The 13,095-nt window shown below is 43.5% G+C and overlaps 1 protein-coding gene across 1 annotated transcript in view; it reads right to left on the bottom strand.

The window, feature by feature from the left end:
• The window catches only part of LOC122932846 (interferon-induced GTP-binding protein Mx2-like), a 134,508-nt gene extending 129,406 nt beyond the window's left edge, over nt 1-5,102 (bottom strand). Inside the window, exon 1 of the mRNA XM_044287484.1 lies at nt 5,023-5,102. The gene's annotated coding sequence lies outside the window, so the exon portion shown is untranslated. The remainder of the gene's footprint in view (nt 1-5,022) is intronic.
• Between the last annotated feature and the right edge of the window lie 7,993 nt (nt 5,103-13,095).

Here is a 13,095-nt window from a genome sequence, read left to right as displayed (position 1 = left end):
ACCTGCTGCTGATTGACAGTTATTTTCATATGAATCAGCAGCAGGTGGGCAGGGGAATCAATGACATCACGCTGGACTCAAATCAGCTCATTAGCATGCGGCATGTGGCATCTTTGTGTGTATATTATGAGATAACCATCTGTCACACCAGTAAGTGAATACATCTAAGGTACTTTTTAGTAGTTAACAATTGTACATAATTAGTTAGATTATAATCAAATATCCACATGACAGGTTCCCTTTAAGGATAGGATTGTGGAACATCTAAAATCCCATGGATTGAAAGATGAAAAACAGCATGGGTTTACTGCAGGGAGATCATGTCAAACTAATCGTTTAGATTTTTTTGATTAGGTGACTAAAATAATAGATGGCGAAGGTGCAGTAGACATCGCTTATCTAGACTTTAGTAAGGCTTTTGACTTTTGATACTGTCCCACATAGAAGGCTTATCAATAAACTGCAGTCTTTGGGCTTGGACTCCCATATTGTTGAATAGATTGGGCAGTGGCTGAGGGACAGACAACAGAGGGTTGTAGTCAATGGAGTATATTCAGACCAAGGTCTTGTTACCAGTGGGGTACCTCAGGGATCTGTTCTGGGACCCATATTATTTAATATCTTTATCAGCGAAATTGCAGAAGGCCTCGATGGTAAGGTGTGTCCTTTTGCTGGTGACACAAAGATTTGTAACAGGGTTGATGTTCCTGGAGGGATACACGAAATGGAAAAGGATTTAGGAAAACTAGAGAAATGGTCAGAAATCTGGCAACTAAAATGTAATGTTGATAAGTGCAAAATAATGCACCTGGGGTGTAAAAACCCAAGAACAGAATATAAAATCAGTGATACAGTCCTAACCTCAGTATCTGAGGAAAGGGATTTAGGGATCATTATTTCAGAAGACTTAAAGGTAGGCAGACAATGTCATAGAGCAGCAGGAAATGCTAGCAGAATGCTTGGGTGTATAGGAAGAGGCATTACCAGTAGAAAGAGGGAGGCGCTCATGCCGCTCTACAGAGCACTAGTGAGACCTCATTTGGAGTATTGTGCTCAGTACTGGAGACCATATCTCCAGAAGGATATTGATACTTTGGAGAGAGTTCAGAGAAGAGCTACTAAACTGGTACATGGATTGCAGGATAAAACTTACCAGGAAAGATTAAAGGAACTTAACATGTATAGCTTGGAAGAAAGACGAGACAGAGGGGATATGATAGAAACTGCTAAATACATAAAGGGAATCAACAAGGTAAAAGAGGAGAGAATATTTAAAAGAAGAAAAACTGCTACAAGAGGACATCGTTTTAAATTAGAGGGGCAAAGGGTTAAAAGTAATATCAGGAAGTATTTCTTTACTGAGATAGTAGTGGATGCATGGAATAGCCTTCCTGTAGAAGTGGCAGCTGCAAATAGAGTGAAGGAGTTTAACCCCTTAGGAATCGGGCTCATTTTCACCTTAAGGACCAGGTAATTTTTTGCAAATCTGACCAGTGTCACCTTATGTGGTGATAACTTTAAAACACTTTGACTTATCCTGGCCATTCTGAGATTCTTTCTTCGTCACATATTGTATTTCATGACACTGGTAAAATGGAGTCCAAAAAATTCATTTTTATTTACAAACAAATACCTAAAATTTTCCCAAAATTTGGAAAAATTAGCAAATTTCCAAGTTTCAATTTCTCTACTTCTATAATACTTAGTAATACCTACAAAAATAGTTATTACTTTACATTCCCCATATATCTACTTCATGTTTGGATCATTTTGGGAATGACATTTTATTTTTTGGGGATGTTACAAGGCTTAGAAGTTTAGAAGTAAATCTTAAAATTTTTCAGAAATTTTGAAAAACACACTTTTTAGGGACCAGTTCAGGTCTGAAGTCAATTTGTGAGGCTTACATAATAGAAACCATCCAAAAATGACCCCATTATATAAACTACACCCCTCAAGGTATTCAAAACTGATTTTACAAACGTCGTTAACCCTTTAGGTGTTCCACAAGAATTAATGGAAAATAGAGATACAATTTCAATATTTCACTTTTTTGGCAGAATTTCCATTTTAATAATTTTTTTCCAGTTACAAAGCAAGGGTTAACAGCCAAACAAAACTCAATATTTGTGGCTCTGATTCTGTAGTTTACAGAAATACCTCATATGTGGTCGTAAACTGCTGTACGGGCACACGGCAGGGCACAGAAGGAAAGGAATGCCATACGGTTTTTGGAAGGCAGATTTTGCTGGACTGGTTTTTTGACACCATGTCCCATTTGAAGCCCCCCTGATGCACCCCTAGAGTAGAAACTCCAAAAAAGTGACCCCATTTTAGAAACTACACCCCTCAAGGTATTCAAAACTGATTTTACAAACTTTGTTAACCCTTTAGGTGTTCCACAAGAATTAATGGAAAATAGAGATACAATTTAAAAATTTCATTTTTTGGGCAGATTTTCCATTTTAATAATTTATTTTTCAGTTACAAAGCACCCTTGCTTTGTAACTTTAAAAAAAATTATTAACCCTTTACCAGGCAAACAAAACCTAATATTTATGGCTCTGATTCTGTAGTTTACAGAAACACCCCATATGTGGTAGTAAACTGCTGTACGGGCACACGGCAGGGCGCAGAAGGAAAGGAATGCCATATGGTTTTTGGAAGGCAGATTTTACTGGACTGGCTTTTTGACACCATGTCCCATTTGAAGCCCCCCTGATGCACCCCTAGAGTAGAAACTCCAAATACTAACCTCATTTTAGAAACTACGGGATAGGGGGGCAGTTTTGTTGGTACTAGTTTAGGGTACATATGATTTTTGGTTACTCTATATTACACTTTTTGTGAGGCAAGGTAACAAGAAATAGCTGTTTTGGCACCGTTTTTATTTTTTGTTATTTACAACATTAATCTGACGACAGGTTAGATCATGTGGTATTTTTATAGACCAGGTTGTCATAGACGCGGCGATACCTAATATGTATACTATTTTTTTTATTTATGTAAGTTTTACACAATGATTTTATTTTTTTAAATAATGTTTTAGTGTCTCCATAGTCTGAGAGCCATAGTTTTTTCAGTTTTTGGGCGATTGTCTTGGATAGGGTATGATTTTCGTGGGATGAAATGACGGTTTGATTGGCACTATTGGGGTGCATATGACTTTTTGATCGCTTGCTATTACACTTTTTGAGATGTAAGATGACAAAAAATTGCTTTTTTTACACTTTTTTTTGTTTTGTTTATTCACGGTGTTCACCTGAGGGGTTAGGTCATGTGATATTTTTATAGATCAGGTCATTACGGACGTGGTAATACCTAATATGTATACTTTTTTTATTTACTTAAGTTTTACACAATAACAGCCTTTTAAAAAAAAATTAAATGATGTTTTAGTGTCTCCATATTCTGAGCCATAGTTGTTTTTTATTTTTTGGGCGATTGTCTCAGGTAGAGGCTCATTTTTTGCGGGATGAGGTGACAGTTAGATTGGTACTATTTTGGTGAGCATACGCCTTTTTGATCGCTTGCTGTTGTACTTTTTGTGATTTAAGGTTACAAAAAAATCGTTTATTTAGCACAGTTTTTATTTTTTATATTTTACGGTTTTCATCTGAGGGGTTAGGTCATGTGATATGTTTATAGAGCCTGTCAATACGGACGAAGCGATACCTAATATGTCTACTTTTTTTCCCCCTATTTTTTACCAATTTGTTTTTACTTTATTTGGGGAAAATGACGTTTGTGTTTATTTTTACTTGATAATTTACAATTTTTGGGGGGAAAACATTTTTTCAACTTTTTTTTCACTTTATTTTTTTGTCCCACTTTGGGTCTTCAACTTTACATTGTAAAGGGTCTAATCCCCTTTACAATGCATTCCAATACCTCTGTATTGGAATGCATTGGGTGTATGCGTAATACTGTGTGTATTACTCATACAGCTTCCGGCCTGTGAGATCCAGTGGGCTGGATCTCACAGGCTCGTCACCGGAAGGCAGCACAGATGCCTCAGGAAGGCATTGCGCTGCCTTCCATGCCATCAGGTCCCCCCTATAGCCGCACGGGGACCTGATGGCACCTCCGACCACCGGCGCAACTCCCCTAAAAGCTTGAGCAGGCACCCAGTTCCGATCACCGCCCGCCGTGCAGCGGTGATCGGAACTACACATGACGTACCGGTACGTCATGTGTCCTTAAGTACCCGGACATCATGCCGTACCGGTACGTCATGTGTCCCAAACAGGTTAAGCATGCATGGGATAGGCATAAGGCCATCCTTCATATAAGATAGGGCCAGGGGCTATTCATAGTATTCAGTATATTGGGCAGACTAGACGGGCCAAATGGTTCTTATCTGCCGACACATTCTGTGTTTCTATAACAATTACATGCAAAAGGCAACTAAAGGCAAAGTTGGACCTCATATATTGATGACTGATCCTGAGGATAGGTCAATATTTAAACCCATTTAATAAAGCTGTGACTGACCCCACAGTCATTATATTACATGTGGGTGGTCACTGAGTGGTCCAGTTCATGCCTCCATGCAGATCTATTATTAATGCGCCTTTCTCATATAGAGGACTCAAAGCACAGGGATGGGTGTGTACCTGGGGTAACTCCCTGGGGAGTCAGGGGCTTCCATATAGTAACCCAATGTAACAATATCTTTTTTGGAATGTGGGAGGAAACCCACACAAACACAGGGAGAATGTACAAACTCCATGCAGGTGTAGCCCTCAGTGAACCCAGGATATCAGCACTAACAAATCACCAGTGCTAACAACTGAGCCACCATGCCGTCCAGTGAAAGGGTCCATACCAGGGATGCCCAACCTGCGGCCCTCCAGCTGTTGTAAAACTACAACTCCCAACATGCCTGGACAACGTACAGCTATTAGGGCATGTTAGGAGTTGTAGTTTTGCAACAGCTGGAAGGCCGCAGGTTGAGCATCTTTGGTCTATACATACATAGGTTCCTCTGGAAAATAAGGGACAGAATATACCATGTCTTACCTGGCAGGTGTGCAGAGTATACTCAGTGTATGAGTAAGGTGGCAGCAGAGCTTCCGAGAGAATAGAGAAGTGCAATAGTGAAGCAGCATCAGAGATTGACAAACAGTGATGGGAGGGAGGATTTCATCATCATAAGTAATTGAAACCTAAACTATGGCATTTCAAGGGAAAGAAGGTCTGCCCAGCATTGAGGTTTATGAAGACTCATAGAAGTCCACAACACAGCTGGGAGTTGTAATCCATGGCGGCGGGGGGGACATGCAACACACCCAAGCAGGGATGCAAACAATGAAAGCAATATAACACTATAGCATGCAACAGCTCACCGGTCTCATAAAAGTGGTCTCTGGTCTCATCAGAGAGCCCCTATATATGTATAGACCATGCACTGGATGGCATGGTGGCTCCGTAGTTATTACTGGTGAATGGTGATTTGTTAGTAGTAATGAAGATGGTTGTATCTGCAGTTATCAGTATAGCTACAGTATCTCTCCACATGGCACAAAATCTGCACAGCCTCTAACAGATGGTTCTAGGAGGAAGTGTCTTCATCCTGGCAACCATGGCACATACTCTACTCAGTCACAATATACCCGTCTCTTGAACACACAGTATTGCACACAGTCTCTCACACAGTGTTGCTTATAGGCTGGTTGGTCTGGGTTACAGGTCTATATAGCCCTTGGATGCCTCCAAGATGCCTCCTAGCTCCAGCCTAAACTCCTCCACAATGTTCAACCAGCCTGTGGCCCTATCTATGCACCGAGGAGTTGTACCATTATTACTACTACCAATTACCTCCACTGCTACATAACTACATTCAGACTTGTTGCTGGGTATGTTTCCAGCAGCAGGTCACCAGCTCAGGCAGCCCTATTTCTGAACATGTGGCTTATCTGCACTTCTATTTATGCTCATCCAGACGTGTGCTTTTTTTTTTTTTTTGGGGTACTTATAATCCCTATTCTGCGATATAGCTATACATTATGTTATTAATCATTTTCGTTCTGTAGATATGTAAAAAAAATGTACTTTTATGATATGCTAATTACCTGTCTATCAGCAAGTAGGGCATCTACTTGCTGGTAGCAGCCGCAAAAAAACGCCCCCTCCTCCTGTTGATTGACAGGGCCAGCCGCGATCTCCTCCTCCGGCTGGCCCTGTCAGCATTTCAAAAATTGCGCGCCTGTGTTGATTCGGCGCAGGCGCTCTGAGATAAGGAGGCTCGCCTCCTCAGCACTCCCTCAGCACTCCCAGCACCGATACTTTTGGCTGTACGGAAAATGTCTGTTTGGAAGCTTTCAGATCACACAGGCTCCTTCATCATACGGGTTTACAAATAAAGGCCTGTGAGAATGACAACATATAAATGATGTTATAGTCTGACATTTGTACATGGGGTGATGTGTAGTGCCCTGGAGCTGGGGTACTTTGAAGTCTCGTTTTCACTATGCAAAGTCATCAACTCCTTACTGTATTGCACTTTAAATGGTTATTTTGCACTGACATACTGTTTAATAAATGTTTAGCTTCTTATATGTTTGTTGTGATATATACAGTATTCTGTTTATTTGCACTGTATTTGCACTGCAGTGAGGAAAGAATTAATGAATTCTAAGAGACTTTTGGGACCTTCTAGCTAATAATGAGAAGCTGGTAATTTTCCACAGTTATCATAAGGGTTAAAGAAGAGTATGTTTTGGAGGGGAGAAAGCCAGACTTGTTCCCCACCAAAATTAGACAGACTGACCTTTTGAATGCCAAGTGCTGCTATGTTATTATGTCTGAAGGCTTGTTTTTGTCCGCAAAAACTGTTGTGTCATTGCCCATGAGTATTATTGAAGTTCTAATGTAAGTCTATGAAAGATGGTAATTTCAACATTGTATTTATTTGTGCCAAGTTTCTCCACTCCATTCCTCCCACTTGAATGTTCTAGTTCAGCTACAAACTTGATATATAAGGAGAGCAGTCAGAGCCCCTAGTGTGCTGCTGTTAGGGACAAGTAATTAGAAGAAGAGACTACTTCTGCCAGACTACTAGAGTGACTAGAGGAAGATGCTGAAATGGGGATACTGCAACAGACCATGGGTCACCAGCCCTGTGACCAAAGAGCCAGCCGGACTACTGAATCACAGACCCTGGGCAACCAACCTTTGACAAGAAAACCAGACTTCAGGGAAAGGGGGGGGAGAGAGAGAGAGAACTAGCTCAGGCCATTTATCAGCATGAACCCTTCTTCTGCCTCGAAAGAGACTGGAGAAACCAGCTCAGTGCCTTGCCTGTATTGTTTTGTACTTGAGTTTCTCCAGTAAAAGAAGCACACTGGTTTACTGCAGACCCTGACTCTATGGACTTATTTCCCATTGGGGAGCACCATGCCTTACCACCCATTCTGGAGATCAGCAACACATGGTGACACCTCAATGGTGTACAGGAGACCCAGCGTAGTGTTGGGCCATCTTAAATCTGGCCACTGCGGATACATCATCAAGATAAGACTGAAGTTATTGTTTTAGCTGGAAAGAGAATAGGGGTTAAGACTTGGGAAGTAAGGAGATCTGGAGTCAGTCCAATGGAAAGGGGGAAAAGGGTGTCCATGTAGTAGGTCATCAATCCAGGTGTCATATGGAATCCTCTTTTTAATGATTAGAATGTTGTCATCAGTTAGAATTCCTAGATCTTTTTCTCTCTCCTGGTCTTAAAACTGCCTTTGTATTTTCAGCCACGGTGACGTGCACCTACCATTAGGATGTGCTGACTGAATTTGTTTTTTGCTTGCAGTATACATTTGAGGTTATGGCTGTCTCCAGTCTAGTTGTTCTCTCCTTACTAACCCTTCTTTCCCAAAGCCTGATTTTCAGGGAGCCTCAAAAATGATGTTCCAGGGAGCTGCAACGCTCACTGGAGCTCTGGTGAGTGCAGGGGGTTCCCAGCAGCTCACCAAGCACAGCACCATACATAGTATAGCGGCTGTGCTTGGTATTGCCCCATTGAAGCGAATGGGGCTGAGCTGCTACTAAGACATCTGACCGATGTACAGTGATGTCACATGGCCAAGGAAGAGGGCGCAGCACTCATGGAGCACCCGGCCTCTTCTAACAGGTGATTGACAGGGTTGCCAGGTCCACACCGATCTGATATTGATGATCTACACTTCTGATATTGATGATCTACACTGAGATAGGTCATCAATATAATTTACCGGATAACTTCTTTAAGGGTAGTATAGAACTGATCCCTGTATTTATTGGAGGTCTGCTAGCACCAGCAAAGGTAGCAATCAGAGTGGGACTAGTATATGCTGCACATGGAATCTGCTTGCCCTATATTTATAGAGGCTGTAAGTGTAAGGTATGTCAAAATCAGGTACCCCATAAAAAAATAAACTAATACATATCACATTCCCAGCTTCAGCAATCTAGGAGTATAGCTGTGGTAATAGAAAAGTCAAACTCATTGCATTTCTATTAAATCACCAGTAGATGGCAGCAGAGTGTTTAATGCACAGTTCATATAACACTAATAAATGCAAGGGGAATTAAAAGACAGACCTTTTGTTCCTGGTGGGACAGAATACACAGTTGCTCTTTTGCCTACCTGACTGAAGGTCATGCTGTCATTGCAGGTAAGAGAACAGATATCTAGGGCAATAAACAGGGCAAAAGTGATTTAATTCATATCCCTGTAATAAGCAAAGGCTGATGGTGATGCTGTGTGAGTAAATAACACACTGCACAAATGTTAGTGGAGTACACTGATGTGTCACATGGTGCCAGTGTATGGTGAATGTGATTGTTATAGGTTTTTATGTTAATATATTATATTATACTGCACTATTTGCCTACTGTGATGCAGATTGAGTAATAATAGATCTGCACATGGTTAATCGTTTATTATTTTATATAAGGACATTATACCTGTATATGAGAATGTTATTATTAAATAGATAGATGTGTATTAATATGTATAGACAGAACACACAGTTGCTCTTCTGCCTACCTGACTGAAGGTCATGCTGTTATTGCAGAGCATGTTTAAAAAAAAAAGCACTTCCGGTTTCACCCAGCCCGCTCCCTTCACACATTGGAATTATTGACCATACATTCAGCATCTGTGCAATATATGGCACCAGTAAAGGTAGCAGTTAACATATGTTCCCGTCTAACAGAGTTTGGGGACAAATAATTTTGCAATAAAACTTACTTTTATTTATACAGTGAGTGTAGCATTTGTTTATATTTCTAAAATCATGTATTTTGTGTCAGCAGAGTGCTGTTGTATTGTATTACACCATCATTTTTGCAGCTGTCATCGCTGATTTGGAAAATGTAGATGTTCTACTACTCACTTGCTGTAGTTGTGCAACCTGTTCAGTTGCCTGCTGTTAGAGGGGTTATTCATGGCTATAAACTGCATCCCCCCACATGCCGGCCCCCTTACATTGAATATACTTACCTGGCTCCCCGCTCCCTGTGCCGCTCCTGGTCCCCGTACTGCCGCTGCTGCTTCTCCCCATGCAAGGATGAAAACATCCGGTGTTGGGGGGGGGGGAGCAGTCAATGGCAGGCGGGGACAGGGGGGAAGCCTCCTTAGCATAACGGGTGATGGCCCCATCTTCACTGTGCCAGTCCTGGGAGTGAGGGAGAAGGACCCCGCCAATGTGAGAACTGTGACAACCACTAACTCTCCTATCCTTTTCTCCATACTTCCCCTGGGTTGCTCTACATTCAAAAAGAAACTAGAAGCCGTGTGTTACAGATTTTGTAAAACCACTGTGCCTCATACTGGAAAACACTGCAAGGGTGGAATCCAGATTGAAGGTAGCTGACATACAGGGCAGGACAAACAGAGACATGGGGCCTCATTTATCAAAACTGTCTAACAGAAAAACGCTCTTAGATTCCCATGCAACTAATCAGAGCTCACCTATTTTTTTCAGAACATTTTAAGAAATGAAAAGTGAGCTCTGTTTGGATGCCATGGGCAACTAAGACAGTTTTGCGAGGCACACTTGGATCAGTACTTCAGGAACCCAGGCATACAGAGAAATGGACTTAAAACATGTTCAGACCGGGATTATAACTTCTGGTACCTCGACAAACGGAGACATGGACTTAGAACTTGTTCAGAATTGGATCAAGACTTCTGTAACCCAGATACACAGAGACCAATCCAAACAACTGCAGTAACTTCTGGAACCTCAACAACCAGAAATAGCAAGCAGGCATAACAATGACTTCTGGAACCCAGATAGACTAGGCAGGAACAAGCAGTTACAAGGCAAGACTTCAGAAGCAAACACTGCGGATCGGATTGACAGATTGCTGGGTGGGGCTGGTGAAGACCCGGCGGTCATGGTACACATTGGCACCAATGAAAAAGTCAGTGGGAGATGGATGGTCCTTAAAAATGATTTTAGGGAGCTAGGTGAGAAGCTCAAGTCCAGGACCTCCAAGGTAGTGTTTTCAGAAATATTACCAGTGCCACGAGTGTCACTAGAGGGACAACGGGAGCTTAGGGAGTTAAATAAGTGGCTCAGAAGCTGATGCAAGAAGGAAGGGTTTGGTTTCATGGAGAATTGGGACAACTTTGCGGTCTGTTACAGGCTCTACAGTAGGGACGGGCTGCACCTCAATGGGGAGGGTGCAACTGCCCTGGGGGAAAAAATGGTTAGACGGCTGCAGGAGCTTTTAAACTGGGATCTGGGGGGGAGGTGTCATACTAATAAGGGGGTAGATAGTGTAGATAGAGAGTGGGTTATAGAAGGGGACAGTGAGGATTTAGTGGGGGCCGGGGTAAGCAAGGAAAATAGGGAGAAGACTAGGCAGAACTATATATTTATAAAAAATAGAACTGCTGGTAACAAGAACCTGTTACATACAAAAATTTAACCAAGGTAACCAAAAAATCCCAGATAATCACTTTACAGGTAATAATAATTTAGTATTAAGGCTGGTTACAGCCTGTATTTGTGGGCGGGGCTGCTGGCTATATCTTTCCACACGACCTCCCCCTGAGGACGGTCGCTTCATGCTGCTCTTTCTTGGTCCGGTCCGTCACTTCCGGTTCACGGCCACGTCACTTCCGGGTAAGTCTCGGCGCTCTAGGCTTCCCCAGCTGGGGGCAGCGTTCGTCCGCCGCCCGGCCGGGCCCGGCCAGCCTTCCTCTCCCCTCCAGCTCCGGGGGAGCCTCCTCACTACAGGTCTGTTTTCTTGTCCGCAGTGGGGGTTCGGCGGGACCGGCACCCACGGCGCTTCAGGTGGGGCGGACCGGTCCGCTGGGCTCAGCCTGCGCCTCAGTTCCCTAGCAACCGGCTTGTTTGGGTTAGCAGAGCCACAGATTCTGCCAGTATACGCCACCATATAATGAAGATCACTTCATAGATACGCCTATAAATTCCCTGCTCTGCACCTGAGCAGCGTCTTCATGCTCCACAACGTGTGCCCCATTTTCTTAGTAGTCATGGTCCTGTAATTGTTGTGGTGAAATAATTGACCTACTACAGACGACATCTTTTTAATAATTGAAAAAAAAACAAAAAAAACGATGTTATCTCATGTTGGTGCAGGAAGGCCTTGTCGCCCTGCGCTCAGCTGAGGTGCGGTCTGGCCCACACACGGAGCTGCAGTTTCTTGCAATAATACCAGTCTGCTTGAATGTATGGATGTATTTGTTTAGGGAACGTTTTCTGTGGATCATCAAGCGCTCTGATTGCCTTCTGTCTACCACGTTCTCTTTTTCTTCTTCTTCTTCCATTTTTAAATGCTTGATTAAATCTTATTTAAAAGACCGTATAACAGCGTCTGATTAACCAAGATTCATATCTCTCTTGTTGAAAATTGCCTTTAATACACAATGTGGGTGGAGGCTGCAGTCCTATCACGTCAACCGGAGGTACTGATGCCGCTTCTGCCAGCGTTCTCTTAACAACCCGTCTCGCTTAGAACAATTCAGCAGTGATGGCTTCAGGTATGGTTTTATGGTACACTACATGTGGGCAGCCACAGACATGGAGCGGTATGGCGAGATTTATCGGTGTGTGTATGCCAGTTGTACATTGTAGAGTATGATGTTCAGAATGATGTTCACTCCGGTGGGTGCTGCGGCCTCCTCAAAACTTAGAAGCTCCGCCCACTTCATTACTGCAGCTCAGCTCCATTCATTTGAGTGAGACTGAGCTGCGCTGTGGCCACGTGACCAATGATTGTAATGTCAGAGGTAGAGGCCTAAGTACCCACCGGGGCGACACAGCCTCTTTAGCAGCTGTTTGGTGTGGGTACAGGCATGCACATGCCTGTGACACCTGTCGTGCCGCCCTCCTGTTCACGCATACATCTCACCGCAGGTCATTCCACACTCCTGAGCTCTTGGTTATAGCGCAGTGGTGTGATGCCGCGCTCCTGTGCGGACGTGTGCGGCACCCCTATCTTGTGCCACCCTTCTGGGCACATTACACGGCTTAGCGGTATTGAGCCACCCTCCATGCTCGGGTACCGGGCACAGCTGTCTGGTGCCGCCCTCCTGTGCACATGCGTGTGGCACTGCCATGTTTTTCCGCCCTGCCGCGTGTATGGGGGAGGGCGCGACAACCCTTAAACGGGCCCTTCCTTTCTCAGGTGCAGCGGCGGTTTTCCGGTTGTCTTATGTGCCATTTCGGGCTCAGGACTGTCTTCATGAGCTTGTTGTCTTTATCTAGGTGTTGATAAATTTTTCCAAAATGAACAGGGCTGCAGTACCGTCTGATATCCAGTCTTCCGGTTCGGCCAAGTTGCTGCTCAGCTTCCCGAATTTCTTCAGGTATCACGCACACGTCATTTTGTCCGTTTTCCATGCTTCTTGTCTCACTCTCACACTTCATCTGTAGTCTCCCTGGATCTCCCAGGCTCGTTCCGTCTCTGTCATCCTGGATCTCCCAGGTACACGCTGTCTCTGGTACACGCTGCCTCTGTCATCCTGGATCGCCCAGGCCCACGCTGCCTCTGTCATCCTGGATCGCCCAGGCCCACGCTGCCTCTGTCATCCTGGATCGCCCAGGCCCACGCTGCCTCTGTCATCCTGGATCGCCCAGGCCC

The sequence above is a fragment of the Bufo gargarizans genome, chromosome 3 (genome assembly GCF_014858855.1).
Source record: "Bufo gargarizans isolate SCDJY-AF-19 chromosome 3, ASM1485885v1, whole genome shotgun sequence".
NCBI lineage: Eukaryota > Metazoa > Chordata > Amphibia > Anura > Bufonidae > Bufo > Bufo gargarizans.
This window is presented reverse-complemented; position numbering and strand designations above follow the sequence as displayed.